The sequence below is a fragment of the Hydractinia symbiolongicarpus genome, chromosome 13 (assembly GCF_029227915.1).
Source record: "Hydractinia symbiolongicarpus strain clone_291-10 chromosome 13, HSymV2.1, whole genome shotgun sequence".
NCBI classification, from domain to species: domain Eukaryota; kingdom Metazoa; phylum Cnidaria; class Hydrozoa; order Anthoathecata; family Hydractiniidae; genus Hydractinia; species Hydractinia symbiolongicarpus.
Window position 1 is genome coordinate 4,363,599 of NC_079887.1, and position 16,406 is coordinate 4,380,004.

Below are 16,406 nucleotides of genomic sequence, written 5' to 3' on the forward strand. Positions count from 1 at the left end.
TTTTCATTTTTAATGAGACGCTGAAATAAAGAAGTTTAATCGCCGCCAAACGAAAACCCGCAATTTCCCGTAAATCCCGGGCTTGGCCCGTTTAGTTGAATGTATATAAAGAAAGTACCCAGGGATTAAACTGATTTCCCGAACGATTTTTTAAATTATTTTTGCACCACTAAAACGAATGAGACTTGTAGTTTTCAAAACTGTTTTCATTTTTAATGAGACGCTTAATGAAAGAGATTTAATTGCCGGCAAACGAAAACCCGCGATTACCCGTAAATCCCAGGCTTGGCCCGTATAGTCGAATGTATACAAAGAAAGTACCCTGTGAGTAAAGTCATTTCCAGAACGATTTTTTAAATTATCTATTCACCACTAAAACGCATGAGACTTGTAGTTTTCAAAAATGTTTTCATTTTTGATGAGACGCTGAATAAAAGAAGTTTAATCGCCGACAAATGAAAACCTGCGATTTCCCGTAAATCCAGGACTCGGCCCGTAAAGTCAAAAGTATACAAAGAAAGTACCCAGGGAGTAAACTCATTTCCCAAACGATTTTTTAAATTATTATTTCACCACTAAAGCCCATGAGACTTGTAGATTTTAAAAATGTTTTCATTTTTAATGAGACGCTGAATTAAAGAAGTTTAATCGCCGGCAAACGAAAACCCGCGATTTCCCGTAAATCCCGGGCTTGGCCCGTTTAGTTGAATGTATATAAAGAAAGTACCCAGGGAGTAAACTGATTTCCCGAACGATTTTTCAAATTATTTTTGCAACACTAGAACGAATGAGATTTGTAGTTTTCAAAAATGTTTTCATTTTTAATGAGACGCTTAATGAAAGAGGTTTAATCGCCGGCAAACGAAAACCCGCGATTACCCGTAAATCCTAGGCTTGGCCCGTATAGTCGAATGTATACAAAGAAAGTACCCTGTGAGTAAAGTCATTTCCAGAACGATTTTTTAAATTATCTATTCACCACTAAAACGCATGAGACTTGTAGTTTTCAAAAATGTTTTCATTTTTGATGAGACGCTGAATAAAAGAAGTTTAATCACCGGCAAACGAAAACCCGGGACTTCCCGTAAATCCCGGACTCGGCCCGTATAGTCAAAAGTATACAAAGAAAGAACCCAGGGAGTAAACTCATTTCCCGAACGATTTTTTAAATTATTTTTCCACCACTAAAACGCATGAGACTTGTAGTTTTCAAAAATGTTTTCATTTTTAATGAGACGCTGAATTAAAGAAGTTTAATCGCCGGCAAACGAAAACCCGCGATTTCCCGTAAATCCCGGGCTTGGCCCGTTTAGTTGAATGTATATAAAGAAAGTACCCAGGGAGTAAACTGATTTCCCGAACGATTTTTCAAATTATTTTTGCACCACTAGAACGAATGAGACTTGTAGTTTTCAAAAATGTTTTCATTTTTGATGAGACGCTGAATAAAAGAAGTTTAATCGCCGACAAATGAAAACCTGCGATTTCCCGTAAATCCAGGACTCGGCCCGTAAAGTCAAAAGTATACAAAGAAAGTACCCAGGGAGTAAACTCATTTCCCAAACGATTTTTTAAATTATTATTTCACCACTAAAGCCCATGAGACTTGTAGATTTAAAAAATGTTTTCATTTTTGATGAGACGCTGAATAAAAGAAGTTTAATCGCCGGCAAACGAAAACCCGCGACTTCCCGTAAATCCCGGATTCGGCCCGTAAAATCAAAAGTATACAAAGAAAGTACCCAGGGAGTAAACTCATTTCCCAAACGATTTTTTAAATTATTTTTCCACCACTAAAACGCATGAGACTTGTAGTTTTTAGAAATGTTTTCATTTTTGATAAAACGCTTAATGAAAGTGGTTTAATCGCCGGCAAACGAAAACCCGTGATTTCCCGTAAATCCCGGGCTTGGCCCGTATAGTCGAATGTATACAAAGAAAGTACCCTGTGAGGAAACTCATTTCCAAAACGATTTTTTAAATTATCTTTTCACCACTAAAACGCATGAGACTTGTAGTTTTCAAAAAAGTTTTCATTTTTGATGAGACGCTGAATAAAAGAAGTTTAATCACCGGCAAACGAAAACCCGCGACTTCCCGTAAATCCCGGACTCGGAACGTATAGTCAAAAGTATACAAAGAAAGAACCCAGGGAGTAAACTCATTTCCCGAATGATTTTTTAAATTATTTTTCCACCACTAAAACGCATGAGACTTGTAGATTTAAAAAATGTTTTCATTTTTGATGAGACGCTGAATAAAAGAAGTTTAATCGCCGGCAAACGAAAACCCGCGACTTCCCGTAAATCCCGGATTCGGCCCGTAAAATCAAAAGTTTACAAAGAAAGTACCCAGGGAGTAAACTCATTTCCCAAACGATTTTTTAAATTATTTTTCCACCACTAAAACGCATGAGACTTGTAGTTTTTAGAAATGTTTTCATTTTTGATAAAACGCTTAATGAAAGTGGTTTAATCGCCGGCAAACGAAAACCCGTGATTTCCCGTAAATCCCGGGCTTGGCCCGTATAGTCGAATGTATACAAAGAAAGTACCCTGTGAGGAAACTCATTTCCAAAACGATTTTTTAAATTATCTTTTCACCACTAAAACGCATGAGACTTGTAGTTTTCAAAAATGTTTTCATTTTTGATGAGACGCTGAATAAAAGAAGTTTAATCACCGGCAAACGAAAACCCGCGACTTCCCGTAAATCCCGGACTCGGAACGTATAGTCAAAAGTATACAAAGAAAGAACCCAGGGAGTAAACTCATTTCCCGAATGATTTTTTAAATTATTTTTCCACCACTAAAACGCATGAGACTTGTAGTTTTTAGAAATGTTTTCATTTTTGATGAGACACTTAATGAAAGTGGTTTAATCGCCGGCAAACGAAAACCCGTGATTTCCCGTAAATCCCGGGCTTGGCCCGTATAGTCGAATGTATACAAAGAAAGTACCCTGTGAGTAAACTCATTTCCAAAACGATTTTTTAAATTATCTTTTCACCACTAAAACGCATGAGACTTGTAGTTTTCAAAAATGTTTTCATTTTTGATGAGACGCTGAATAAAAGAAGTTTAATCGCCGGCAAACAAAAACCTGCGATTTCCCGTAAATCCCGGACTCGGCCCGTAAAGTCAAAAGTATACAAAGAAAGTACCCAGGGAGTAAACTCATTTCCCAAACGATTTTTTAAATTATTTTTCCACCACTAAAACGCATGAGACTTGTAGTTTTCAGAAATGTTTTCATTTTTGATGAGACGCTTAATGAAAGTGGTTTAATCGCCGGCAAACGAAAACCCGTGATTTCCCGTAAATCCCGGGCTTGGCCCGTATAGTCGAATGTATACAAAGAAAGTACCCTGTGAGTAAAGTCATTTCCAGAACGATTTTTTAAATTATCTTTTCACCACTAAAACGCATGAGACTTGTAGTTTTCAAAAATGTTTTCATTTTTGATGAGACGCTGAATAAAAGAAGTTTAATCGCCGGCAAACAAAAAACGGCGATTTCCCGTAAATCCCGGGCTTGGCCCGTTTAGTTGAATGTATATAAAGAAAGTACCCAGGGAGTAAACTGACTTCCCGAACGATTTTTCAAATTATTTTTGCACCACTAGAACGAATGAGACTTGTAGTTTTCAAAAATGTTTTCATTTTTAATGAGACGCTTAATGAAAGAGATTTAATCGCCGGCAAACGAAAACCCGCGATTTCCCGTAAATCCCAGGCTTGGCCCGTATAGTCGAATGTATACAAAGAAAGTACCCTGTGAGTAAAGTCATTTCCAGAACGATTTTTTAAATTATCTTTTCACCACTAAAACGCATGAGACTTGTAGTTTTCAAAAATGTTTTCATTTTTGATGAGACGCTGAATAAAAGAAGTTTAATCGCCGGCAAACGAAAACCTGCGATTTCCCGTAAATCCCGGACTCGGCCCGTAAAGTCAAAAGTATACAAAGAAAGTACCCAGGGAGTAAACTCATTTCCCAAACGATTTTTTAAATTATTTTTCCACCACTAAAACGCATGAGACTTGTAGTTTTTAAAAATGTTTTCATTTTTAATGAGACGCTGAATTAAAGAAGTTTAATCGCCGGCAAACGAAAACCCGCGATTTCCCGTAAATCCCGGGCTTGGCCTGTTTAGTTGAATGTATATAAAGGAAGTACCCAGAAAGTAAACTGATTTCCCGAACGATTTTTCAAATTATTCTTGCACCACTAGAACGAATGAGACTTGTAGTTTTCAAAAATGTTTTCATTTTTAATGAGACGCTTAATGAAAGAGGTTTAATCGCCGGCAAACGAAAACCCGCGATTTCCCGTAAATCCCAGGCTTGGCCCGTATAGTCGAATGTATACAAAGAAAGTACCCGGTGAGTTAAGTCATTTCCAGAACGATTTTTTAAATTATCTTTTCACCACTAAAACGCATGAGACTTGTAGTTTTCAAAAATGTTTTCATTTTTGATGAGACGCTGAATAAAAGAAGTTTAATCGCCGGCAAACGAAAACCTGCGATTTCCCGTAAATCCCGGACTCGGCCCATATAGTCAAAAGTATACAAAGAAAGTACCCAGGGAGTAAACTCATTTCCCGAACGATTTTTTAAATTATTTTTTCACCACTAAAACGCATGAGACTTGTAGTTTTCAAAAATGTTTTCATTTTTGATGAGACGCTGAATAAAAGAAGTTTAATCGCCGGCAAACGAAAACCTGCGATTTCCCGTAAATCTCGGACTCGGCCCGTATAGTCGAATGTATACAAAGAAAGTACCCTGTGAGTAAACTCATTTCCAAAACGATTTTTTAAATTATCTTTTCACCACTAAAACGCATGAGACTTGTAGTTTTTAAAAATGTTTTCATTTTTGATGAGACGCTGAATAAAAGAAGTTTAATCACCGGCAAACGAAAACCCGCGACTTCCCGTAAATCCCGGACTCGGCCTGTATAGTCAAAAGTATACAAAGAAAGAACCCAGGGAGTAAACTCATTTCCCGAACGATTTTTTAAATTATTTTTCCACCACTAAAACGCATGAGACTTGTAGTTTTCAAAAATGTTTTCATTTTTAATGAGACGCTGAATTAAAGAAGTTTAATCGCCGGCAAACAAAAACCCGCGATTTCCCGTAAATCCCGGGCTTGGCCCGTTTAGTTGAATGTATATAAAGAAAGTACCCAGGGAGTAAACTGACTTCCCGAACGATTTTTCAAATTATTTTTGCACCACTAGAACGAATGAGACTTGTAGTTTTCAAAAATGTTTTCATTTTTAATGAAACGCTTAATGAAAGAGGTTTAATTGCCGGCAAACGAAAACCCGCGATTTCCCGTAAATCCCAGGCTTGGCCCGTATAGTCGAATGTATACAAAGAAAGTACCCTGTGAGTAAAGTCATTTCCAGAACGATTTTTTAAATTATCTTTTCACCACTAAAACGCATGAGACTTGTAGTTTTCAAAAATGTTTTCATTTTTGATGAGACGCTGAATAAAAGAAGTTTAATCGCCGGCAAACGAAAACCTGCGATTTCCCGTAAATCCCGGACTCGGCCCGTAAAGTCAAAAGTATACAAAGAAAGTACCCAGGGAGTAAACTCATTTCCCAAACGATTTTTTAAATTATTTTTCCACCACTAAAACGCATGAGACTTGTAGTTTTTAAAAATGTTTTCATTTTTAATGAGACGCTGAATTAAAGATGTTTAATCGCCGGCAAACGAAAACCCGCGATTTCCCGTTAATCCCGGGCTTGGCCCGTTTAGTTGAATGTATATAAAGGAAGTACCCAGGAAGTAAACTGATTTCCCGAACGATTTTTCAAATTATTTTTGCACCACTAGAACGAATGAGACTTGTAGTTTTCAAAAATGTTTTCATTTTTAATGAGACGCTTAATGAAAGAGGTTTAATCGCCGGCAAACGAAAACCCGCGATTTCCCGTAAATCCCAGGCTTGGCCCGTATAGTCGAATGTATACAAAGAAAGTACCCGGTGAGTTAAGTCATTTCCAGAACGATTTTTTAAATTATCTTTTCACCACTAAAACGCATGAGACTTGTAGTTTTCAAAAATGTTTTCATTTTTGATGAGACGCTGAATAAAAGAAGTTTAATCGCCGGCAAACGAAAACCTGCGATTTCCCGTAAATCCCGGACTCGGCCCATATAGTCAAAAGTATACAAAGAAAGTACCCAGGGAGTAAATTCATTTCCCGAACGATTTTTTAACTTATTTTTTCACCACTAAAACGCATGAGACTTGTAGTTTTCAAAAATGTTTTCATTTTTGATGAGACGCTGAATAAAAGAAGTTTAATCGCCGGCAAACGAAAACCTCCGATTTCCCGTAAATCTCGGACTCGGCCCGTATAGTCGAATGTATACAAGTAAAGTACCCAGGGAGAAAACTCATTTCCCGAACGATTTTTTAAATTATTTTTTCACCACTAAAACGCATGAGACTTGTAGTTTTCAGAAATGTTTTCATTTTTGATGAGACGTTTAAGGAAAGTGGTTTAATCGCCGGCAAACGAAAACCCGTGATTTCCCGTAAATCCCGGGCTTGGCCCGTATAGTCGAATGTATAGAAAGAAATTACCCTGTGAGTAAACTCATTTCATAAAACGATTCTTTAAATTATCTTTTCACAACTAAAACGCATGAGACTTGTAGTTTTCAAAAATGTTTTCATTTTTGATGAGACGCTGAATAAAAGAAGTTTAATCGCCCGCAAACGAAAACCCGCGACTTCCCTTATATCCCGGACTCGGCCCGTTTAGTCAAAAGTATACAAAGAAAGAACCCAGGGAGTAAACTCATTTCCCGAACGATTTTTTAAATTATTTTCCCACCACTGAAACGCATGAAACTTGTAGATTTTAAAAATGTTTTCATTTTTGATGAGACGTTGAATAAAAGAAGTTTAATCACCGGCAAACGAAAACCCGCGACTTCCCGTAAATCCCGGATTCGGCCCGTATAGTCAAAAGTATACAAAAAAAGTACCCAGGGAGTAAACTCATTTCCCGAACGATTTTTTAAATTATTTTTCCACCACTAAAACGCATGAGACTTGTAGTTTTCAGAAATGTTTTCATTTTTGATGAGACGCTTAATGAAAGAGGTTTAATCGCCGGAAAACGAAAACCCGCGATTACCCGTAAATCCTAGGCTTGGCCCGTATAGTCGAATGTATACAAAGAAAGTACCCTGTGAGTAAAGTCATTTCCAGAACAATTTTTTAAATTATCTATTCACCACTAAAACGCATGAGACTTTTAGTTTTCAAAAATGTTTTCATTTTTGATGAGACGCTGAATAAAAGAAGTTTAATCACCGGCAAACGAAAACCCGGGACTTCCCGTAAATCCCGGACTCGGCCCGTATAGTCAAAAGTATACAAAGAAAGAACCCAGGGAGTAAACTCATTTCCCGAACGATTTTTTAAATTATTTTTCCACCACTAAAACGCATGAGACTTGTAGTTTTCAAAAATTTTTTCATTTTTAATGAGACGCTGAATTAAAGAAGTTTAATCGCCGGCAAACGAAAACCCGCGATTTCCCGTAAATCCCGGGCTTGGCCCGTTTAGTTGAATGTATATAAAGAAAGTACCCAGGGAGTAAACTGATTTCCCGAACGATTTTTCAAATTATTTTTGCACCACTAGAACGAATGAGACTTGTAGTTTTCAAAAATGTTTTCATTTTTAATGAGACGCTTAATGAAAGAGATTTAATCGCCGGCAAACGAAAACCCGCGATTACCCGTAAATCCCAGGCTTGGCCCGTATAGTCGAATGTATACAAAGAAAGTACCCTGTGAGTAAAGTCATTTCCAGAACGATTTTTTAAATTATCTATTCACCACTAAAACGCATGAGACTTGTAGTTTTCAAAAATGTTTTCATTTTTGATGAGACGCTGAATAAAAGAAGTTTAATCGCCGACAAATGAAAACCTGCGACTTCCCGTAAATCCCGGACTCGGAACGTATAGTCAAAAGTATACAAAGAAAGAACCCAGGGAGTAAACTCATTTCCCGAACGATTTTTTAAATTATTTTTCCACCACTAAAACGCATGAGACTTGTAGTTTTTAGAAATGTTTTCATTTTTGATGAGACACTTAATGAAAGTGGTTTAATCGCCGGCAAACGAAAACCCGTGATTTCCCGTAAATCCCGGGCTTGGCCCGTATAGTCGAATGTATACAAAGAAAGTACCCTGTGAGTAAACTCATTTCCAAAACGATTTTTTAAATTATCTTTTCACCACTAAAACGCATGAGACTTGTAGTTTTCAAAAATGTTTTCATTTTTGATGAGACGCTGAATAAAAGAAGTTTAATCGCCGGCAAACGAAAACCTGCGATTTCCCGTAAATCCCGGACTCGGCCCGTAAAGTCAAAAGTATACAAGGAAAGTACCCAGGGAGTAAACTCATTTCCCAAACGATTTTTTAAATTATTTTTCCACCACTAAAACGCATGAGACTTGTAGTTTTCAGAAATGTTTTCATTTTTGATGAGACGCTTAATGAAAGTGGTTTAATCGCCGGCAAACGAAAACCCGTGATTTCCCGTAAATCCCGGGCTTGGCCCGTATAGTCGAATGTATACAAAGAAAGTACCCTGTGAGTAAACTCATTTCCAAAACGATTTTTTAAATTATCTTTTCACCACTAAAACGCATGAGATTTGTAGTTTTCAAAAATGTTTTCATTTTTAATGAGACGCTGAATAAAAGAAGTTTAATCACCGGCAAACGAAAACACGCGACTTCCCGTAAATCCCGGACTCGGCCCGTATAGTCAAAAGTATACAAAGAAAGAACCCAGGGAGTAAACTCATTTCCCGAACGATTTTTTAAATTATTTTTCCACCACTAAAACGCATGAGACTTGTAGTTTTCAAAAATGTTTTCATTTTTAATGAGACGCTGAATTAAAGACGTTTAATCGCCGGCAAACAAAAACCCGCGATTTCCCGTAAATCCCGGGCTTGGCCCGTTTAGTTGAATGTATATAAAGAAAGAACTCAGGGAGTAAACTCATTTCCCGAACGATTTTTTAAAATATTTTCCCACCACTAAAACGCATGAAACTTGTAGATTTTAAAAATGTTTTCATTTTTGATGAGACGCTGAATAAAAGAAGTTTAATCACCGGCAAACGAAAACCCGCGACTTCCCGTAAATCCCGGATTCGGCCCGTATAGTCAAAAGTATACAAAGAAAGTACCCAGGGAGTAAACTCATTTCCCGAACGATTTTTTAAATTATTTTTCCACCACTAAAACGCATGAGACTTGTAGTTTTCAGAAATGTTTTCATTTTTGATGAGACGCTTAATGAAAGAGGTTTAATCGCCGGAAAACGAAAACCCGCGATTACCCGTAAATCCTAGGCTTGGCCCGTATAGTCGAATGTATACAAAGAAAGTACCCTGTGAGTAAAGTCATTTCCAGAACGATTTTTTAAATTATCTATTCACCACTAAAACGCATGAGACTTGTAGTTTTCAAAAATGTTTTCAATTTTGATGAGACGCTGAATAAAAGAAGTTTAATCACCGGCAAACGAAAACCCGGGACTTCCCGTAAATCCCGGACTCGGCCCGTATAGTCAAAAGTATACAAAGAAAGAACCCAGGGAGTAAACTCATTTCCCGAACGATTTTTTAAATTATTTTTCCACCACTAAAACGCATGAGACTTGTAGTTTTCAAAAATGTTTTCATTTTTAATGAGACGCTGAATTAAAGAAGTTTAATCGCCGGCAAACGAAAACCCGCGATTTCCCGTAAATCCCGGGCTTGGCCCGTTTAGTTGAATGTATATAAAGAAAGTACCCAGGGAGTAAACTGATTTCCCGAACGATTTTTCAAATTATTTTTGCACCACTAGAACGAATGAGACTTGTAGTTTTCAAAAATGTTTTCATTTTTAATGAGACGCTTAATGAAAGAGATTTAATCGCCGGCAAACGAAAACCCGCGATTACCCGTAAATCCCAGGCTTGGCCCGTATAGTCGAATGTATACAAAGAAAGTACCCTGTGAGTAAAGTCATTTCCAGAACGATTTTTTAAATTATCTATTCACCACTAAAACGCATGAGACTTGTAGTTTTCAAAAATGTTTTCATTTTTGATGAGACGCTGAATAAAAGAAGTTTAATCGCCGACAAATGAAAACCTGCGATTTCCCGTAAATCCAGGACTCGGCCCGGAAAGTCAAAAGTATACAAAGAAAGTACCCAGGGAGTAAACTCATTTCCCAAACGATTTTTTAAATTATTATTTCACCACTAAAGCCCATGAGACTTGTAGATTTAAAAAATGTTTTCATTTTTGATGAGACGCTGAATAAAAGAAGTTTAATCGCCGGCAAACGAAAACCGGCGACTTCCCGTAAATCCCGGATTCGGCCCGTAAAATCAAAAGTATACAAAGAAAGTACCCAGGGAGTAAACTCATTTCCCAAACGATTTTTTAAATTATTTTTCCACCACTAAAACGCATGAGACTTGTAGTTTTTAGAAATGTTTTCATTTTTGATAAAACGCTTGATGAAAGTGGTTTAATCGGCGGCAAACGAAAACCCGTGATTTCCCGTAAATCCCGGGCTTGGCCCGTATAGTCGAATGTATACAAAGAAAGTACCCTGTGAGGAAACTCATTTCCAAAACGATTTTTTAAATTATCTTTTCACCACTAAAACGCATGAGACTTGTAGTTTTCAAAAATGTTTTCATTTTTGATGAGACGCTGAATAAAAGAAGTTTAATCACCGGCAAACGAAAACCCGCGACTTCCCGTAAATCCCGGACTCGGAACGTATAGTCAAAAGTATACAAAGAAAGAACCCAGGGAGTAAACTCATTTCCCGAACGATTTTTTAAATTATTTTTCCACCACTAAAACGCATGAGACTTTTAGTTTTTAGAAATGTTTTCATTTTTGATGAGACACTTAATGAAAGTGGTTTAATCGCCGGCAAACGAAAACCCGTGATTTCCCGTAAATCCCGGGCTTGGCCCGTATAGTCGAATGTATACAAAGAAAGTACCCTGTGAGTAAACTCATTTCCAAAACGATTTTTTAAATTATCTTTTCACCACTAAAACGCATGAGACTTGTAGTTTTCAAAAATGTTTTCATTTTTGATGAGACGCTGAATAAAAGAAGTTTAATCGCCGACAAATGAAAACCTGCGATTTCCCGTAAATCCAGGACTCGGCCCGGAAAGTCAAAAGTATACAAAGAAAGTACCCAGGGAGTAAACTCATTTCCCAAACGATTTTTTAAATTATTATTTCACCACTAAAGCCCATGAGACTTGTAGATTTAAAAAATGTTTTCATTTTTGATGAGACGCTGAATAAAAGAAGTTTAATCGCCGGCAAACGAAAACCGGCGACTTCCCGTAAATCCCGGATTCGGCCCGTAAAATCAAAAGTATACAAAGAAAGTACCCAGGGAGTAAACTCATTTCCCAAACGATTTTTTAAATTATTTTTCCACCACTAAAACGCATGAGACTTGTAGTTTTTAGAAATGTTTTCATTTTTGATAAAACGCTTAATGAAAGTGGTTTAATCGGCGGCAAACGAAAACCCGTGATTTCCCGTAAATCCCGGGCTTGGCCCGTATAGTCGAATGTATACAAAGAAAGTACCCTGTGAGGAAACTCATTTCCAAAACGATTTTTTAAATTATCTTTTCACCACTAAAACGCATGAGACTTGTAGTTTTCAAAAATGTTTTCATTTTTGATGAGACGCTGAATAAAAGAAGTTTAATCACCGGCAAACGAAAACCCGCGACTTCCCGTAAATCCCGGACTCGGAATGTATAGTCAAAAGTATACAAAGAAAGAACCCAGGGAGTAAACTCATTTCCCGAACGATTTTTTAAATTATTTTTCCACCACTAAAACGCATGAGACTTTTAGTTTTTAGAAATGTTTTCATTTTTGATGAGACACTTAATGAAAGTGGTTTAATCGCCGGCAAACGAAAACCCGTGATTTCCCGTAAATCCCGGGCTTGGCCCGTATAGTCGAATGTATACAAAGAAAGTACCCTGTGAGTAAACTCATTTCCAAAACGATTTTTTAAATTATCTTTTCACCACTAAAACGCATGAGACTTGTAGTTTTCAAAAATGTTTTCATTTTTGATGAGACGCTGAATAAAAGAAGTTTAATCGCCGGCAAACGAAAACCTGCGATTTCCCGTAAATCCCGGACTCGGCCCGTAAAGTCAAAAGTATACAAAGAAAGTACCCAGGGAGTAAACTCATTTCCCAAACGATTTTTTAAATTATTTTTCCACCACTAAAACGCATGAGACTTGTAGTTTTCAGAAATGTTTTCATTTTTGATGAGACGCTTAATGAAAGTGGTTTAATCGCCGGCAAACGAAAACCCGTGATTTCCCGTAAATCCCGGGCTTGGCCCGTATAGTCGAATGTATACAAAGAAAGTACCCTGTGAGTAAACTCATTTCCAAAACGATTTTTTAAATTATCTTTTCACCACTAAAACGCATGAGATTTGTAGTTTTCAAAAATGTTTTCATTTTTAATGAGACGCTGAATAAAAGAAGTTTAATCACCGGCAAACGAAAACCCGCGACTTCCCGTAAATCCCGGACTCGGCCCGTATAGTCAAAAGTATACAAAGAAAGAACCCAGGGAGTAAACTCATTTCCCGAACGATTTTTTAAATTATTTTTCCACCACTAAAACGCATGAGACTTGTAGTTTTCAAAAATGTTTTCATTTTTAATGAGACGCTGAATTAAAGAAGTTTAATCGCCGGCAAACAAAAACCCGCGATTTCCCGTAAATCCCGGGCTTGGCCCGTTTAGTTGAATGTATATAAAGAAAGAACTCAGGGAGTAAACTCATTTCCCGAACGATTTTTTAAAATATTTTCCCACCACTAAAACGCATGAAACTTGTAGATTTTAAAAATGTTTTCATTTTTGATGAGACGCTGAATAAAAGAAGTTTAATCACCGGCAAACGAAAACCCGCGACTTCCCGTAAATCCCGGATTCGGCCCGTATAGTCAAAAGTATACAAAGAAAGTACCCAGGGAGTAAACTCATTTCCCGAACGATTTTTTAAATTATTTTTCCACCACTAAAACGCATGAGACTTGTAGTTTTCAGAAATGTTTTCATTTTTGATGAGACGCTTAATGAAAGAGGTTTAATCGCCGGAAAACGAAAACCCGCGATTACCTGTAAATCCTAGGCTTGGCCCGTATAGTCGAATGTATACAAAGAAAGTACCCTGTGAGTAAAGTCATTTCCAGAACGATTTTTTAAATTATCTATTCACCACTAAAACGCATGAGACTTGTAGTTTTCAAAAATGTTTTCAATTTTGATGAGACGCTGAATAAAAGAAGTTTAATCACCGGCAAACGAAAACCCGGGACTTCCCGTAAATCCCGGACTCGGCCCGTATAGTCAAAAGTATACAAAGAAAGAACCCAGGGAGTAAACTCATTTCCCGAACGATTTTTTAAATTATTTTTCCACCACTAAAACGCATGAGACTTTTAGTTTTTAGAAATGTTTTCATTTTTGATGAGACACTTAATGAAAGTGGTTTAATCGCCGGCAAACGAAAACCCGTGATTTCCCGTAAATCCCGGGCTTGGCCCGTATAGTCGAATGTATACAAAGAAAGTACCCTGTGAGTAAACTCATTTCCAAAACGATTTTTTAAATTATCTTTTCACCACTAAAACGCATGAGACTTGTAGTTTTCAAAAATGTTTTCATTTTTGATGAGACGCTGAATAAAAGAAGTTTAATCGCCGGCAAACGAAAACCTGCGATTTCCCGTAAATCCCGGACTCGGCCCGTAAAGTCAAAAGTATACAAAGAAAGTACCCAGGGAGTAAACTCATTTCCCAAACGATTTTTTAAATTATTTTTCCACCACTAAAACGCATGAGACTTGTAGTTTTCAGAAATGTTTTCATTTTTGATGAGACGCTTAATGAAAGTGGTTTAATCGCCGGCAAACGAAAACCCGTGATTTCCCGTAAATCCCGGGCTTGGCCCGTATAGTCGAATGTATACAAAGAAAGTACCCTGTGAGTAAACTCATTTCCAAAACGATTTTTTAAATTATCTTTTCACCACTAAAACGCATGAGATTTGTAGTTTTCAAAAATGTTTTCATTTTTAATGAGACGCTGAATAAAAGAAGTTTAATCACCGGCAAACGAAAACCCGCGACTTCCCGTAAATCCCGGACTCGGCCCGTATAGTCAAAAGTATACAAAGAAAGAACCCAGGGAGTAAACTCATTTCCCGAACGATTTTTTAAATTATTTTTCCACCACTAAAACGCATGAGACTTGTAGTTTTCAAAAATGTTTTCATTTTTAATGAGACGCTGAATTAAAGAAGTTTAATCGCCGGCAAACAAAAACCCGCGATTTCCCGTAAATCCCGGGCTTGGCCCGTTTAGTTGAATGTATATAAAGAAAGAACTCAGGGAGTAAACTCATTTCCCGAACGATTTTTTAAAATATTTTCCCACCACTAAAACGCATGAAACTTGTAGATTTTAAAAATGTTTTCATTTTTGATGAGACGCTGAATAAAAGAAGTTTAATCACCGGCAAACGAAAACCCGCGACTTCCCGTAAATCCCGGATTCGGCCCGTATAGTCAAAAGTATACAAAGAAAGTACCCAGGGAGTAAACTCATTTCCCGAACGATTTTTTAAATTATTTTTCCACCACTAAAACGCATGAGACTTGTAGTTTTCAGAAATGTTTTCATTTTTGATGAGACGCTTAATGAAAGAGGTTTAATCGCCGGAAAACGAAAACCCGCGATTACCTGTAAATCCTAGGCTTGGCCCGTATAGTCGAATGTATACAAAGAAAGTACCCTGTGAGTAAAGTCATTTCCAGAACGATTTTTTAAATTATCTATTCACCACTAAAACGCATGAGACTTGTAGTTTTCAAAAATGTTTTCAATTTTGATGAGACGCTGAATAAAAGAAGTTTAATCACCGGCAAACGAAAACCCGGGACTTCCCGTAAATCCCGGACTCGGCCCGTATAGTCAAAAGTATACAAAGAAAGAACCCAGGGAGTAAACTCATTTCCCGAACGATTTTTTAAATTATTTTTCCACCACTAAAACGCATGAGACTTGTAGTTTTCAAAAATGTTTTCATTTTTAATGAGACGCTGAATTAAAGAAGTTTAATCGCCGGCAAACGAAAACCCGCGATTTCCCGTAAATCCCGGGCTTGGCCCGTTTAGTTGAATGTATATAAAGAAAGTACCCAGGGAGTAAACTGATTTCCCGAACGATTTTTCAAATTATTTTTGCACCACTAGAACGAATGAGACTTGTAGTTTTTAAAAATGTTTTCATTTTTAATGAGACGCTTAATGAAAGAGATTTAATCGCCGGCAAACGAAAACCAGCGATTACCCGTAAATCCCAGGCTTGGCCCGTATAGTCGAATGTATACAAAGAAAGTACCCTGTGAGTAAAGTCATTTCCAGAACGATTTTTTAAATTATCTATTCACCACTAAAACGCATGAGACTTGTAGTTTTCAAAAATGTTTTCATTTTTGATGAGACGCTGAATAAAAGAAGTTTAATCGCCGACAAATGAAAACCTGCGATTTCCCGTAAATCCAGGACTCGGCCCGTAAAGTCAAAAGTATACAAAGAAAGTACCCAGGGAGTAAACTCATTTCCCAAACGATTTTTTAAATTATTATTTCACCACTAAAGCCCATGAGACTTGTAGATTTAAAAAATGTTTTCATTTTTGATGAGACGCTGAATAAAAGAAGTTTAATCGCCGGCAAACGAAAACCGGCGACTTCCCGTAAATCCCGGATTCGGCCCGTAAAATCAAAAGTATACAAAGAAAGTACCCAGGGAGTAAACTCATTTCCCAAACGATTTTTAAATTATTTTTCCACCACTAAAACGCATGAGACTTGTAGTTTTTAGAAATGTTTTCATTTTTGATAAAACGCTTAATGAAAGTGGTTTAATCGCCGGCAAACGAAAACCCGTGATTTCCCGTAAATCCCGGGCTTGGCCCGTATAGTCGAATGTATACAAAGAAAGTACCCTGTGAGGAAACTCATTTCCAAAACGATTTTTTAAATTATCTTTTCACCACTAAAACGCATGAGACTTGTAGTTTTCAAAAATGTTTTCATTTTTGATGAGACGCTGAATAAAAGAAGTTTAATCACCGGCAAACGAAAACCCGCGACTTCCCGTAAATCCCGGACTCGGAACGTATAGTCAAAAGTATACAAAGAAAGAACCCAGGGAGTAAACTCATTTCCCGAACGATTTTTTAAATTATTTTTCCA